Here is a 17,302-nt window from a genome sequence, read left to right as displayed (position 1 = left end):
AGAAAGGTCATAGTTGGAAAGAAAGATCTAGGTAAAAGATAGGCAGGATATTTTTAGAGATAAATCTCTCTCATCCTTGCACAGATGTCCAAAGCCTGAGAATCAGCTGACCCACTACAGTTCTACTGGGGCAGGAACGGCAGGTTGTAACGAAGCCTGTAAGGCTACATGTAGGGACAGCTGGGTAGCAGGTAAAGTCAGTGAGTTTATTACTATACTGATCCACTGGCCAAAGGCCCCTGTAGTGGATGGAGTGACAGGCAGTTGTGTTGGGTCATTCTCTCATTTCCATATTATTTAGCCTTTGCACAAGGGACCAGGATTAAAGTCCATGGGTGGGATTTTAAAAAGCACATAAGGAAGTTAGACACCCACCTTCCTCTCAAAGTCCTTGTAAGTTGAGCACCTAACTACATGAGGGGCTTTTAAAAAATCATGCTCTTCGGAAATGAAGATTTCTTACAGCAAATAAGGACGTAGGTTCCAGAGACAAAGAACAAGGAGAATGAGAAAACTTGAAACCTAATTTCTGGGAGCTTCCTATTCTTGGAAAGAACACATGGTAGGAGCCGCCACTGAGATTCACCTTTAGCAAATCATTTTGAGATAATTAAGTCAATTGGAAATCATTTTTGTTGCACTTTTGTCACTGCATAAAATTCAAGTACGAGAACTCTCATGAGGTCTGTGGACAAAATGAATAAGGACTTAGCCAATCCTGACATATGTCCCGAGGAATCTAAGGTGCCACATTTAATAGCCTATGTTAAATATGTTGTCTAAGATATCTTTTGGCAGCTTTGAAGGGTTTGAGAAAATGCTATGAACTGGAAACTTGAGGAAGAACATCTTTAGCACTGCTGCTATTGAAAATAGTAATGATGGTAGACAGATGAAAGCTTCTATGTTGTTTAGAAAGAAAAATAAATTTCCGAAGTCCTTACTGCATCTTCTGTGGCAGCAAAAGCATCCATACAGAAGCACTGTAACATTGAATAAGATACTGAGATTTATTATTTCTATCTGTTGATATCTATTATCTACATTGGTCTTGAAACAGCACCAATTCCTATTCTGGTGTTGTCCCCCACAGCAGGAAACATGAAGGATCTGGAACAGGGAGTTTGACTTCTTCTAGAAGAAGAGAAGGAAGAAGCTGGAACTTTTAAGGAAGGTTTCTGTTGATCCAAGTTCATCACTAGCTCACAGCACCTTATGTAACAGATTTTGGCTACTTCTGAAAAATCAAAGAAAGGAAGGGGCTTCCCTTTCATGATTTATAGCTTCACTCGCATCATATAGAAACACAGAATCATAGAAGTGTAGAACTGGAAGGGACCTCAATATGTCGTCCGGTCCAGTCTCTTACACGCAAGACAGGACTAAATAATAACTAGACCATTCCTAACAGGTGTTTGTCTAACCTGTTTTTAAAAATCCTCCAGTGATGAAGACTCTACAATCTCCCTAGGCAATTTGTTCCAAAAGGTAATGAGCCTGACAGGAAGTTTTCCCTAATCTCCAATCTAAACTTCCCTTGATGCAGTTTAAGCCCAGTGCTTCCTGTCCTATCCTATCATCCAAGGAAACTTTTACATGTTTTGTTAAGATAGTACATTTACTGCCTGCGTTATTTGTCCTCTGTGCAACACAGACCAAGTCTCTCCCCAGCCCGCAAAATATGTGAGAAAACAGAGAGAACAAGAGACAAAGGAAAAGATCATAAATAAAATTCTAAAGCTCTCTCCCACTCTCTCTCAAAAAAAAGGAGGGGAGGCAAGGGGAATATCACACACTTTTTCTATTATTATAGGGACAGGTTGCCTTCTCTTCCATTCCTGTGGGCACTGTCTATAACTCAGACAGATATGGCCAGGGCTGGCCTTATCATGAGGTGAACTGAGGCAGCTGCCTCAGGTGCCAGACTGTGGGGGGAGCATGCCACTAGGACCCTGAGTGTAGAAAATTGTGTCTGCTGCTGGTGCATATGTATTCTCTCTGCTCTAGATGCACAGAGATGGTGGAGTGCTGTGCTGGAGGAAGGAGGGCACAAGAGACATAACAGGCAGGCAGGAGAAAAGGTGAGAGGGAATAACAGAAAGCAGCAGGAGCTGCAGGGAGAGAGAGGAAGAGGAGCCTCTTATGTACCTCTCTAGCACCCCAGGAGCCTGGACTGATTAACACCAGCTTCTCAGGGAGCTTCCTGTTTCCTGCTGCTTCCCTGAACCCACTTGAGGAGAACAGGCAGTCAACTGAAGTAGAAGGAGCCAGTTAGGCCCTTAAGACGCTGATATCTTCCCTCACTCAGGCCCTGCTACCAGCCTGCTTATTTGTCCCCTTCAACTGAGTGTTGAGAGCCACTGTAGCTGGCACAGAACAGCAGTCATGAGTGAAAGAAGAAAACACCCCTCTGGGTGTTTTTCATTCAGAAAAAGAAAGAAAGCAAAGGCAGTGTTTCTATCTGAGCAGGAAGGAGCTCTCCTGAGATACATAGACACAAATGTTCACGGTGAGCCTTCCGGCCCAGGTAAGGATGTGAGTGGTGAGGAGATGCCTGATCTTCCAGTTAGTCAGAGTGCAGGTGAGCTGGCAGCTACTGAAGCATCCATATCTCCACCTCAAACGGATGTAACCATGCACATTCCTGAGGAAAGGTGTAGATCAGAGAAGAGTGTGGCGGAGGCGCAAGAAACAGCTGCTGCTGCGTTTAGTTCCTTAAGTCTAGATGATCCAGGACTGTGGACCCACTTGAGCAGAAGCCTGAGGGACTTTTACTGCATGGGCCACAGCAAGTGAAAAACTTCAAGTTCCCCAAAGACAATGAAAATAGAAGTTTCCATCCAACACATTACTGGCGTGAAATCCCCAATGGTGACAAAGTGGAGAGGCCATGGCTTGTATACTTAAAAACCCAGAATGCTGCATACTGTTTTTTGTTGCAAACTCTTCCAGTCTAATGTTCAAGCCAATCTGGGTTCTATAGGAACAAAGGACTGTAAAAATCTGGCTAGAAATCTGACATACCATGAGAAGGCAGCAAATCACCAAGGAGCATTCCATAGGGGGAAAGAACTTGAGATGAGACTAAGGTTAAAAGCCACCATAGAGGATAAGCATCAAGAGAAGATTGCATCAGAGTCTCTTTACTGGCAAAATGTTCTGAAAAGGCTCATTACCATTGTGAGAATGCTTGCGACCCAAAACCGAGCAGTGTGTGGCACTTCAGATCAGCTGTATGTGTCAAACAATGGAAGGGAGTACTTGTGGCACCTTAGAGACTAACCAATGTATTTGAGCATAAGCTTTCGTGAGCTACAAAGTGAGCTGTAGCTCACGAAAGCTTATGCTCAAATACATTGGTTAGTCTCCAAGGTGCCACAAGTACTCCTTTTCTTTTTGTGAATACAGACTAACACGGCTGTTACTCTGAAACCAAACAATGGAGACTTTCTTAAAATTGTGGAGCTGGTGGCTGAGTTTGATGCTGTACTCCAGGAGCATCTAAGAAGAGTCACCACCCAAAAAATGTACACACACCGCTACCTTGGAAAAACAATTTAAAATGAGATCATACAGTTCCTGGCAACAAAAGTCAAACAGAAGATTGTGGCAGATCTGAAGTCAGCAAGATATTACTCTGTTATTCTGGACTGCACACCTGACATCAGCCATACGGAAACAATTACTTTAATGGTGCGTTTTGTAAAAACAACAGAACCTAGTGAAAATGTCCCTGCAATGGTGACTGTCAAAGAGCATTTTCTAGAATGTATTGACATTGATGATACTACAGGAGCTGGTGTGACAAATGTGCTTCTTAAAAAGCTGGAAGATACGGGAATTGGGATAGCTGACATGAGAGGTCAGGGCTACGATAACGGTGCCAACATGAGAGGAAAGAACAGAGGAGTGCAGACACGGATCTGAGAGTTAAACCCTCAAGTTGTTTTTGTCCCTCGCAGTTTTCATTCATTGAACTTGGTGGTCAGTGATGCAGCATCAGCTTCTAGTGAGGCTGCTAAATTTTTTAAAGTAATTCAAAGCATCTATGTATTTTGCTCTGCATCAACTCATTGATGGCAAATTTTGAAGCAACATCTGGGAACATCCTCTCTGATGCTGAAACCACTGAGTGCCACATGATGGGAAAGTCGAGTGGAGGCGATAAAGCCTATCAAACACCAAATTGGAAAGATAGATGATGCCATAGTTGCCATTATGGAGGATAATGCTATGACAGGAACTGTTTGTGCGAGAACAGTGGCAGAGGGAAATGGAATCACCAGAAACATAGATAACTTGAAATTTCTGTGTGGCTTAGTGCTGTGGCATGACATACTGTTTGAAATAAATGTAAGCAAGAGACTCCAAGGTGTTGACCTTGATATATCTGGAGCAATGGAACAACTGGACAAAGCAAAGTCATACCTACAGTTTTACTGGTCACGTGAGGGATTTCAAAATATTCTGAAGACTGCACAGAAGTGGGCAGAGGAACTTCACACTGAAGCTATTTTCCCACCCATTCAAGAATACAAGAGTCACCGAAGAAGAAGACATTTTGATTACGAGGCATGGGATAATCCCATAAGAGACCCCAAACAACAATTCAAAGTTGAATTTGTTAAACAGGTGCTAGATTGTGCAATACAGTCAGTTGAAGAATGTTTCATGCAGCTCAAGGAACACACCAGTATATTTGGGATGTTGTATGATATTCCAAAACTCTTCACTATACCTGAAGAAGACCCACACCAGCAATGCAGGGCACTAGAGACAGTGTTGACACATGATGACATGTGCGATATTGATGCAAGTGATTTAGGTGATGAACTGAAAGCCCTTTCAGGATACATTTCAGCAGGATCAACTCCAAAGGTTGTTCTGGAATATATGTGCACAAATAAGATGACCACCCTCTTTCCAAATGCTTTTGTTGCTCTGCGCATACATCTAACACTTCCTATAACAGTTGCCAGTGGAGAACGCTCCACAATGACACAAGAGAGGCTGGTTGGCCTTGCAACCATCTCAATAGAGCATGAGCTGGCCCAGACTGTGGACCTTCAGCAGGAAGCAGTTCAAATCTTTGCAACCAAGGCAGCAGGGAAAGCACCACTTTGATTATTCAAACAGATAAAAATGCCAGTGTTTACTATGCAGACAAGAAAAGTTACATTTGCTGTTCAGGCGTTTGAAAGTTAAGTGTTATTTAAAATTTTTGAACAAGGCATTTGAAGTTGTTAGTTTTCCTTTATTGGGGTAGGTAGCAGAGCAGTACCATGAGAGGAGTAGAACAGGAAGAAGGCAGAACTGAGACCTTTCAGAGTTTTGGCCCAAGTGAGGGGGCATGGGGTCGTCATTTGAGCTGCCCGCCTCAAGTGCCAAAATATTGTGGGCCGGCCCTGGATATGGCCAAATAAACATACCATAGGTTGATGTATAGGCCTAGAGCTAAGAGTAAGAATGCATGATCAAAGAGATCATCAAGGGATCCAGTGCAGCCTTGAGAAGATGCTGGTTACTCCTAATCAGAAAATCTGAAGCTGAGTTAATCTTCCAAACCAAAAATTTGAAGCACAATTCTGGAGTTCTGCCTCAATTTGGTGAGAAGACCATTTTCTCAAATGAGACATAGAGCTAGTTGGATATTACTTTAACAAGGTAATAACCGAGTGAAAAATAGCTGCTGCACTGCTATGAACCTGAATAATAACTTTTGTAATTACTGATATTTTGGCCTATCTTTATATAAAAAGAATAATGCAGTTTTGCATATTAAAGTTTTTGTATAAAATGTGTTCAGGTACAATGTGTAAAATTGTAGGTTTACTCATATGTAATCAAACATTATTTATCCTCCCTAGACTGTCTTTGAACAGGAAAGTAAACATGTAGGAAAATCTGCAAGCTCTATTATTGCCAGTCACCTTGAAAAAATTGGTTATTATATGAAAATCTACTAAAAAGTTTAACTTTTGTGAATGCCTTGGTAGCAAACCTAAAAAATGCACTTAACTTTAACAAATGGTGGTAGGACTTCAAATACATGGCATAATAGATCTTTTCAAAGAGAATTTTGCATGGGCAAATACTTCTCTCAGGTAGTATTACAGAACACCAACTTTTAGGGTATTTTCAAAGAGAACTTTTCCTGAATCCTTATGTAAAACGTTTCACGCTATGCATCCCTTGTTTGTGAAAACTATTCCACTTTTCCCCCTTTACACAACCATGCATAGGCACAACATGTTGTGCGCATGAGGTAAGACTTGCCCAAGCATTATTAACTTGGCTTTCATTATCATTGGCTTTCTGGGAGGTTATATTCTCATTGTTCTTAGTATAACTAACGTAACCTGACATATCAAATGGAGAGTTTTCTAAAGCAGAACAACGACAAACAATCAAAGCAGCAATTTGATTTTACATAGGGGAAAACATAGAAAGACAAGCATTTTTGAAAGGCTTGTGAAGAAAATGCAATTTTCTTCTTCCTGGGTAATATTAAGATCGGATATTAATGTGTACATGAAAAGCAGCATCCTGTATTAACAAGGATGCCCGTTTTCCACCCCAGGCTTCCAACTCTTTTTGTCTAATAGCAGAATTCATTGCTTGAGAACTGCATGTAAAGGGTACTCAAACTCATTGTTGTCCCTTTCAAATCCCACCGACTTCTGCTTGAAAATTCAAAGCCACACACACACACACACACACACAAAACCCATAGTTCACTTCCTATCAACAAGTATGGGGAAATATGCCATGGTCTGGAGGGTAGTTGTATCAGTTTCACAAAAACTAACTATGAGTGCTGCATAATTGTGATACCCTTTATTTTAGAATTAGGGTGTTAGAAGTGGAACACGCAGATAGACATCCAGAGAACTTTTGTATTCAAACATACATTCATTATAATGTGGATTAAATAGTAGTTTGAGCGTGAGCCCCATAAATAATAGTCTTGTACATCCTCTCTCTTTATTTACTACCACTTACGGTATGCACGAAAAGGTCTTCAAATTTAATCATGCACTCCATCTAGCCTATAGTCATTGACTCATCACCTTACAATAAATAAATTACATAAACAAGAAAAGTCTAAAAACTATTGACCTTTCATTCTTTCCCTCCTTTCTATGAGCATGTAACATGAGGACCCTGTTTTCTTTATCTCCAGCATCATCTGTGTTGTAGGGTATGTGGATACAGGGGAAGCAGTAGATGAGGTATATCTTGACTTTAGTAAAGCTTCTGTTACTGTCTCACATGACCTTCTCATAAACAAACTAGGGAAATACAACCTACATGGAGCTACTATAAGCTGGGTGCATAACTGGTTGGAAAACTGTTCCCAGAGAGTAGTTATCTGTGGTTCACAGTCATGCTGGAAGGGCATAATAAGTGGAGTCCCACAGGGATCAGTTCTGGGTTCAGTTCTGTTCAATATCTTCATCAATAATTTAGATAATGGCATAGAGAGAACACTTATAAAGTTTGCCAACTATACCAAGCTGGGAGGGGTTACAAGTGCTTTGGAGGATAAGATTAAAATTCAAAATGATCTGGAGAAATGGTCTGAAGTAAGCAGGATGAAATTCAATAAGGACAAATGCAAAGTACTGCACTTAGGAAGGAACAATCAGTTGCACACATACAAAATGGGAAATGACTGCCTAGGAAGGAGTACTGCAGAAAGGGATCTGCGGATCATAGTGGACCACAAGCTAAATGTGAGTCAACAGTGTAACACTGTTGCAAAAAAAGGGAACATCAAGGGATGTATAAATAGAAGTGTTGTTAAGCAAGACATGAGAAGTAATTCTTCCGCTCTACTCCGCGCTGATTAGGCCTCAACTGGAGTATTGTGTCCATTTCTGAGCACCAGATTTCAGGAAAGATGTGAACAAACTGGAGAAAGTCCAGAGAAGAGCTATAAAAATTATTAAAGGTCTAGAAAACATGACCTATGAGGGAAGATTGAAAAAATTGGGTTTGTTTAGTCTGGAAAAGAGAAGACTGAGGGGGACATGATAACAGTTTTCAAGTACATAAAAGGTTGTTCCAAGGAGGAGGGAGAAAAAATGTCCTTCTTAACCTCTGAGGATAGGACAAGAAGCAATGGGCTTACATTGCAGCAAGGGAGGTTTATGTTGAACATTAGGAAAAAATTCCTAACTGTCAGGGTGGTTAAGCACTGGAATAAATTGTCTGGGGAGGTTGTGAAATCTCCATCATTGGAAATATGATAAAAGCAGGTTAGACAAGCACGTATCAGGGATGGTCTAGATCAATAGTGGGCAACCTGTGGCCCACGGGCTGTACGCAGCCCATTAGTGGCAGCCAACATGTCCCTAAGGCCTGCGCCACTTTCTGCAGCTCCCATTGGCTGGGAATGGTGAACCGCGGCCACTGGGAGCTGTGGGCAGCCGCGCCTGTAGTCAATGTAAACACTGTCTTGCGTCCCATCAACGGATTACCCTGATGGGCTGCCTGTTGCCCACCACTGGTCTACATAATAAATTAGTCCTGCCATGAGTGCGGGGGACTGGACTAATTGACTGCTTGAGGTCCCATCCAGTCCTATGATTCTATGATCACTTATATTTTCTCAAATTACTACTCTAAAGTAGTATACCATTTTCTCTATAATGTGGATATACATTTACCTTCTACAATCTAGAGACACTATAGCAGTTTAAAATATTTTATTGATGTTTATTTAAGCTGAGATATCATAATGGTCTAATACATTTTTATTGATGTTGGGATAAAATTTCAAAAGTGCCTAAGTGATAGTCACTTGGGTGCTTTTGACAATGTTACGCCTAGGACCAATAAAAGATACATTTCCTTTTTTTTTAGTTCTATAAAGTACAGTTTGAAGAGAAGTTATGTTATTATGCATTTCCTAAGGCTTTTGTTTTGGTTTTATTAAAGAAAACAGACAGAAAAAAGAAGAAACTTCAATAGAAGGCACTTAAGTCTCCAGGACTTTGAAGATCTACCAGCTTCCAAAAAAATGCAAATACCTTATGCAGGCTCCATGATCCATTGTTTATACCACTTGAACCGTGGTTTCATTTTACCTTGTTTTAGTAAATCAAACCGTGTCACAAAGGAACCAAAGTCTGAATGGGAGGGATAAGATTGATAATAGCTTAAAAAGTAATGACCTATTAAATCGGCCCAGGACACAAAAGACAAAAATAAAACCGACTCACAGCACACACAGTATTCTAATATTTTTATGCATTTGCCAGAGCTGCATTATGTGAGATTGTATATGATAATGTTTAGGAGGGAATGGAAGCAGTAATGGATTTTTAAAAGACATAATTAAATGGTCAATATATTCATGCAGCCACTAGGTGAACTGGTCAGGCCACATGGATTCAAGTGCCAGCAATACGCAGATGACATAAAGCTCTACTTATCCTTCACCACATTTCTCCACACCACTGCCACCAAGATGTCCCCAGGCTTGGATCAGCTCAGCTCATGGATGAAGAAGAGCTGGTTGAAGCTGAACCCAATCAAGACAGAGTGGAAAGAGGGAAACATTTCAAAGAGTTTGCAGCTACAGTGCAGTCACCTTTGGCTGAAAACACCCACCCACAATTGGTCAATTCAACCTGTTGTGTAAGAGTACTCCTGAACTCCCCAAGGATGCTAAGCTCTCACGTAGCAGCATCCATGAGTAATGCATTCCACCATCCCGATTGGCTAGGAGATTTTGTCCCATCCTGGTGAATGATGACCTGGCTTCAGTTATTCATACCTTTGTCACCTCTCAGTTACAGCAAGGCAATATCCCTGGGCATGAAACCTTCGATATTTAGGAAACTCCAACTGGTATAGAATTCTGAAGCCTATCACCGTAGCAACACAGGTTACCACAAACACATCAAACCTGTCCTCCAATCCCTACACTGGATTCCCATAGAATCAGGTTCAAAGTCTTGGTCCTTATTTTCAAGATGCTCCCTGGCTTGGGCCCAGAATATCTCCTAAAATCCAGTATGCAGATTGGGGTTGACAGCTTTAGTCCTCAGGCCCAGCAGAACTACAGTAGGCTTGTCTGTGCAGGAGACAGAGCTTTCTCAGGGGCGGCCCAACACTGTCAATGAACTCCCACAGAACTGAGGACCAACCCCAGCAAAACCAAACCCTCCACTGCACATGCAATTCTTCCCCTGATGTGAGAACGATCAATAAGTGACATATATTAGTTACATTGCTTAATACACTACTGGAAGGCGCTCGGATACTCTGGTGATGAGAGCAATATAAGAAATTATGTAGAATAGAATAGAATGCAGAAGACAACCAAGGATAGTAATGGCACTGCCAGCATCAATTTAAAGGATGAATGGCTATAGATATAGATATAGATAGATACAGATATAGATACACACACTCAAACATCCATCCTGCTATCTAAATTGTCATACCACAACAGATCAGAAATCCATCTAGCCTGGTATTCTGAGTCATCAGCACCCGATGTTTCAAAAAGGAAGCAGGGAAAATATCACAATACACCTGTTCATTTGTACAATGCTTTATAATAGAGAGAGGAAGGATTTATTTTTTAAAGCCTGCAGGCGATCACAATTCCCTGAAACATTACTGTTTATACTATTGCTGGATAAAACTCAAAAAGGTTCAGAGGTTTGGGTCGGTGTCTATGTGAATCTCTTTGGTCCAGAAATCAGGATGAAAATCTAGCAAGAATAGTCTCTCTAATGAGATTACCAGCCTCCTCTGGTTCTACTTATGTCTGTTACAGAATTCAGTGTTTCTACTTCTAAAACCAGACAGAGCACAGACAAACGAAGATGGAAAATAAAAACCAGACAAGAAGAATAAAAAATATATTTTTGAACACTAAGAAGTATACAATTCAGTTTTGGTTGAAGAGTCAAGCTGAATCTTATGTCTTATAGGGACTGATTCATCTGTCCTTTGTCATGTGTATTAGTACAAGTGTAAGCAATTTGAGGATATGTAAGATATAGACGAAAATTATTATTAATACACAGTGAAACCTGTATTAAGTGGCCACCCCAGGGATTGACAAAAAGTAGTTTGATCTTTTGATAAAGGTAAGCGGTAGTTCTATTTTAAAGGCTGAAGGTGATTCTATAAAAGAATAGATCTTACTAATTTGAGACCAAAATTATTTAAAAATATTTAAGTACATTAATATTTATATTTTATTCAGTACTTGAATACCTAATATAAACAGATATTTAATACAGTAATGCCATTTGCAGCCAAAACATGGATCTTTCTGGCAGATACCCTAGACCTACACAAAATAAAAATGTGTGGACCAGGTCCACTCTCAAGTGTCTGAGTGCAACTCTTATTATGTAAATAACGTGAGAATTTAGCCTGTTACATTCATTATATTTAATACCTGTTTGGTGTTTCTGTATTAAAAAAATATACTGATACATAGGTACTGCCACTATTTTCTCTTTTTGTTCATTAAAAAAAAGAAAGAAATGACTGAAAACCATCTAATTGGAGACATAAGGTCTGACCCAAATCCCAGTAAAGTCCGTGGTAGGCTTCCCACTGGGCTTTGGAGCAGGCTCATAAATAGCTTATATAACTATGTGAGCCTGTCATTGTTAAGCTTGTCTTCACTCCTGGTGTCTCTCCGATGGTGTGTTGCACTCACATATTGTATCCTATCTTAAATTAGACTGTAAATTCTTCTGGGTTGGGATTGTGTCTTACTCTTATGTGTGTGTATAGCATCCAACAGAATGGGTCCTGATCCTATGTGTCAACTTTCTAGGTGTCAATACAAGGCAAGTAATGAATAATAACTGTGCAATTGCTGAATCACCATTTTTGAAAGAATTGCCTAAAAGCGAGGAAGCTGTTTTCAGAAGTGCCATCTTTCAGGGATAGAATTTCTGGGACTGATGCTAGATGTGTAATATATTGGCGTGGCAAAGACATTTCTAAAATACTTTGCCTGCTGGCATTTTCCTACCCTCCCATGCGTACTAAAGTTTAAGTCAATGTCAGATTTATAAAAGATATGAAAGAGGAAAGAAGTGTGTTACATTGGTTCACCCAAAATGCTTAAAATGGTCTTTTAAAAAATTTCTCAGAAAAAACAGCTCCCTTTCATTTAAAAGTAAGTAATTATAAAAGAGTTAACAGATATGGGTTATCAGCAAAAGGAAGGGCATTCGGGGAATTGCATGCATGCCACCTATAGCACAAAGACAGCCCATCAGAAAAGCCACTGGCTGATAAATGTTACTGCAAAGGACAAGTGTAATGAAAGTAATGGAGAGATTCTCACTCTGCTTTACCGATGTGATACCACAGCCTTAAGGGATCCTAGTCAAAACACCGTATGTAAAACATATTGCAGAATATTGAAGAATTTAGTAAATATCTTAACCCACAAGCAAAGGAAGAGGGGGAAAGAAAATGTGTTAGTAAAAAGAAAATGAAAATGGACTTAAAAGGGACAAGAGAGATGTTGTATTCCAATGTACTTGAATTATCAAATCATGTTTAATGACTGGGATTTCTCAGGAAAAACTAGGAATAAGAGAGATTATACCTTGAAATATCGGCAAACTGTTTCTTTTGGTAAATATATTTTTTTTCTCTATGAATTATGTGAGAGAAGTCAGATAACAGTTTTATGAAACATGGGTATAAAGACAGAGTGCCAGCATCTGATAACAATCTTTCTGACAACAGTTGAGCACATGAGTAAAATGTGGCAGATGGTCACTGTGTATTCCTGGGGGCAGAGTCCCAAAATACACATCTTGTTTGAGGAAAACACCCAATACATCTCAACCCTCTGCTGTTAGATTGCCAGAAAGTATCCAACCAAAGTCTGAGAGATTAATAGACCATCACACGGTGTAAACAAGGCAAATGGTAGAGGGAATGTGGCTCAGAAATATCAGCAGCATTTGTAATATGCTTGTCTCATGTATTCACAAAGAGCATAATTTGAAATATGGTCTAAAATACACAGAAACAAATGATTCTTTGTAAAGGCACGGGCAGTACCTACTTAATCACTTTAAAACCAAAACCATGTGCTATTTGGTCCATTGTTGGCTGCATAGTACTTTATTGTAAAATCACTTCTACAACATGCCAAGATAAATCCAGAATGAAGAGAAAAATACAGAACATATTTCATGTACCAAACAATAAGTACATGAATCACAGTGCATAATGTGCACAGTATATTATAGTCACATTGTACATTTCACCCACAAAATACAAGAGCAGCTATAATATAAAATGTATATTCACATATCTAAAGATTTAGAACAGCAATAAAACTAATAAAACAGTATATTTTTCTACCTTTCTAAACTGTGTAAAGTTATGCAAAGACATATACAGTACAATGATGTAAGCTCATAAAAAAGTGCCTGAAATCCACAATACTTTCTAGGTATAAGCTTTTGAATGTAAAGCTTAGATAAGGCCACGCTGAAGTGTCTTTCTTTACCCAACATAAATGTAATTTAGGTAATTTGTTACAGCTATACATGTAACAACTAATCTCTGTGTTCTTTATAGTACATATTTCTCCCATAAATACGAAGCTCTCAGCTAATTAGACAGTAACCTAGACATGTCCGATTTCCAGTACAGTGGCAGATATATCTATTATGTGTTGCCATGTCACTTTGCTCTGAAAGAGTTAACTTTCTAGCTCCTATTTTCTGCAGTGCTGCATAAACACTGCACATTATTCTTACTGAGCATGCTTCATCTTCCCTGTCTACACAGTCTTGGGCTGTCAATCAACTGTCAGTTCCTACTACATCAGCACAGTGTGCATCATCAGGCTGTCAGCGCAGCAGCTGATGAGACTCTGCTAAGGGCTGTCAATCAAACTTGTTTCTCTTATCTGTTCTGGAAATATTTTGTCTCAGAGAAACAAAGACCTGGGCAACAACGGATCAGAGTCTAGTATTTACTCTTTTACAAGGATACAGGGCTCTTAACAGGAAACGAACATGTTTTATCCACAACCAGGAAAAAAATCTGTTTTATTAGAATAAGCTGCAAATTTTCTTGTCTTGCATAAACCCTATTGTGGTCTTGACCCAGTAAAACAGGGCATAATAAATTAAACCAAATTTGATTTTGGTTACATTGTAAAATGTATTTCACAGGTTTCCTTGTTCAATTACTTTGTTCAGTGAAATTCAGCATACACTGTGCAGTGCTTTCAGTTTGAAATAAAGTAACATCTCTTTGACTGGCCTGGGGGGGCTTTTCCTCTCCCTAAGCCACAGGAATGTGCGGTTTTACTCCAGCCTAAAGGCCAGTCTACAGAATACACTTAGGAGTCCTACACACCTTTATTACATAACAATATACATTTATTTTGTATAACATTTGTCCTGAAACTGAATTGCAAGATGTTACGCACAGTTCAACAACATACTGATAGAGTTCATAATAAATAATAGCAGAGGGATAGGGACGTTAAGGGGGTATATGCAAGGGAGAAAAGATATGTTTCCAAATGAGATTTGAAAGACTATGGTAATCTCCCTGGAATTCTGTACTGGAGACAAGAAGCTACAGAGGCTAAGGCTCTTGCACCTACAATTATAAGACTATGAGGTGGGACAGAAGAGACCAGGTCTGACTGAGAGGTTGTGTTACAGGTTGAGCCTGGCCTTTAAGAGTTCAACTCCCAGCTCTGAGCCAAGTCTGGTTTTCCGCACAGATCAAAGGAATTCTGGAACTTGTGGTCAAGACCATTAGAGCTGTAGGCCTGGAGAGAGGCAGTGTTATCTTGGCAAGCAACTTTTCTCAGTGTAGAAAGGAATGTTTTCAACTATAGTGATTTAATTGTGAGTCTCACAAAATTTGGTGTTTTTCTTAAAACCTCAATCTCCTGGAGTCATGTGATTAAATGAACATCTCAATTTCCATTTTTTTAAAAAGTGAGTTTACAACCCTCACCATTGCCAAGAAAATCTTTAAAACATGAGTGCTAAAAGTTTAAAAATCAGAAGGCAAAAAGAATCAAAAAGTTTTGGTTTTTTTTCAAAATCATAATTTTTCAGACAGTCTCATGATTTTGGGGCCCGAGTCATGATTTTTGAACACTTGGGATTGGCAGTACTATGCTGGGGGATCACTAGACATTTTTTATTTCATCTGCCAGCAAATTCCATACTCTTGGTCCAGCTGCTGTGATGGTTCTGTCCCATGTGGTATGAGCCTCCTGCTATTAGTTAACAGTTAGTTGTTCCCAGGGAATAAAGCTATTGTGGTAGGTCATGGTCCCTGAGAGAAAGTGTCTCTCAGGTAGCAAGGACTGATCCTATGCATGGCTTTGACATTCAGGAAAGAGACCTTGAATGGAACTCTGTATTCTATGGGGAGTCCCTGCAAAGAGTGGTTAATTGTCCTGATGACTTGTATTGCTGACAAAGTGAACTGCTCTGTTCTAAACTAGCTGGGGCCTTTTCAGGACATGAAGCTTTCCTAGATATAGAGAACTGCCATAAACTATGAGCCTAGAGACCCTGTCCATCTCCTCCCATTCCTTCATATACTACACTATCTCAGGAGGTCATAACTGGGACAACTCACACTCCATCCACCCAGGAAGGTTGCTCTTGAACCCAGACAATATTGAGGGAACAGTCACCGGCCTAGCTGTTTGACAGGTTAGGAGACACTTAAAAGAGATTTTCCAGCAACAATGAATATAAATAGGACTAGTGCCTGAAAACATCAATATTACTTCATGACAGAATTATGCAAATATTTGCGAATGAAAGTACAGAAATAAAAAAGTACTGAAAAAATCTCTATATGATCAACTTTAATCATAATGTTAAGGAGCATCATAACAAAAGCTACAATAACAATAGTTTGTTCAGACGTCACCAATTTTTTTTTTTTAAAATCGTGCATACTGGACAGGTTTGAAGTGTACTCACAGTAATTTGATGTTTCAATCACATTTATCAACAGCATTGACTGAGCTACCCACACTTATACATAGCACAACCATTATCAAGCGTTTGTGACAACAGGAATATTTTAACCTGTGACAAATTATTTCATATTTGGCACTGTTTTCCAGAAACACAACTCCCTCTGATCTAACTGGACATTAATTGCTTTTTGGCTGATGTATCTGTGTCTTCTCAACTGATAATACAACTAGGAAATCTGATATCTGACAAGTTGACTCAACTTAATCAGGACAGATCAGCTGTTACCAATGTTGCTACAGGCTGTAATTTCAGGACCTTTACAGAGTTATCACTCGCTTTGAAAGGCAAGAAACTGTAATTCTGTCAACACTAATCCCAAAATGTGCGTTCAAAGTGACTTATATTTTTTCTTCAGAAAAAGGTAATACTTGTCAAATAAATACCTGAGATAATTGATAAAATGAATTAGAAGTATGTGAGTGATACACTGAAAATCAGTCAATCTCAAGAAAAATAAGAACCTTGAAAGATTCAGAACATTAAGCACAGAGCACAAGCTGTCACAGAGAAGCAAGGGTCACTCAGAATGGATTGAAACAATTTGCAATGCAGTTTTTCAATGTTTCTGTATCTCTGTGTTGCTCAGTGCTAGAGTAGAGTGAATAATTCACGGCAAACAATTTGTTCAATTAATTTTAGCCCTTTCTCCTCCTTGTGGAACATGGGCAAATGGATCACAGTGTTGTCAGATGTATTTGTTACTCGAATTTATTCATGGATTGACTGACCGTATTCTAAAAATTCAGCATCATTGCTTAGTTGTGATTGGTCAGATAACATCCAAGGACAGATCTTCAGCCAATATAGATCAGAAAGGCTCCGTGACGTTGATGGAGTGGTGCCAATTTACACCAGCCAAGGATCTGTTTCTTGGTATTTTTTCTGAGCTCTGAGTGAATGTGGAAGCTCTTCCATCAGGAATACTGACATTTTCCACAAAAATCCCTTTCTGTGAATATTTTTGCCAAGAAATCTGCATCATTTGAAAGTTAATGGAAAGTGAACATATAAAAAGTGCAAACACAGACAAAGCAAATTCATTTAAAAATTCCAGTGAATATTAGCAGAATGTTTTGCATTATTTGCCCAGGTCAGCTTGCAATTCACATACTTATATTCACAGTATAGAAGTACACAGAAATTTCAAAACTTAAATTCCTTTCTTTAAGAAACCAGTGCATTTTGTTAATGGAACTTGATGGTAGCTTCATGTGTTGTAGCAAGTATACCACTATCACCAGCTCTTAGGTCTGTATTGC

At 39.4% G+C, this 17,302-nt stretch overlaps 1 protein-coding gene across 6 annotated transcripts in view; it reads right to left on the bottom strand.

Annotated features, from left to right (window-relative positions):
* Nucleotides 1-17,302, bottom strand: part of LDB2 (LIM domain binding 2) — a 282,944-nt gene that overhangs the window by 151,361 nt on the left and 114,281 nt on the right. The gene's annotated exons all lie outside the window — the stretch shown is intronic.

This window comes from Lepidochelys kempii, chromosome 4, assembly GCF_965140265.1.
Source record: "Lepidochelys kempii isolate rLepKem1 chromosome 4, rLepKem1.hap2, whole genome shotgun sequence".
In the NCBI taxonomy this organism is placed as follows: Eukaryota; Metazoa; Chordata; order Testudines; family Cheloniidae; genus Lepidochelys; species Lepidochelys kempii.
This window is presented reverse-complemented; position numbering and strand designations above follow the sequence as displayed.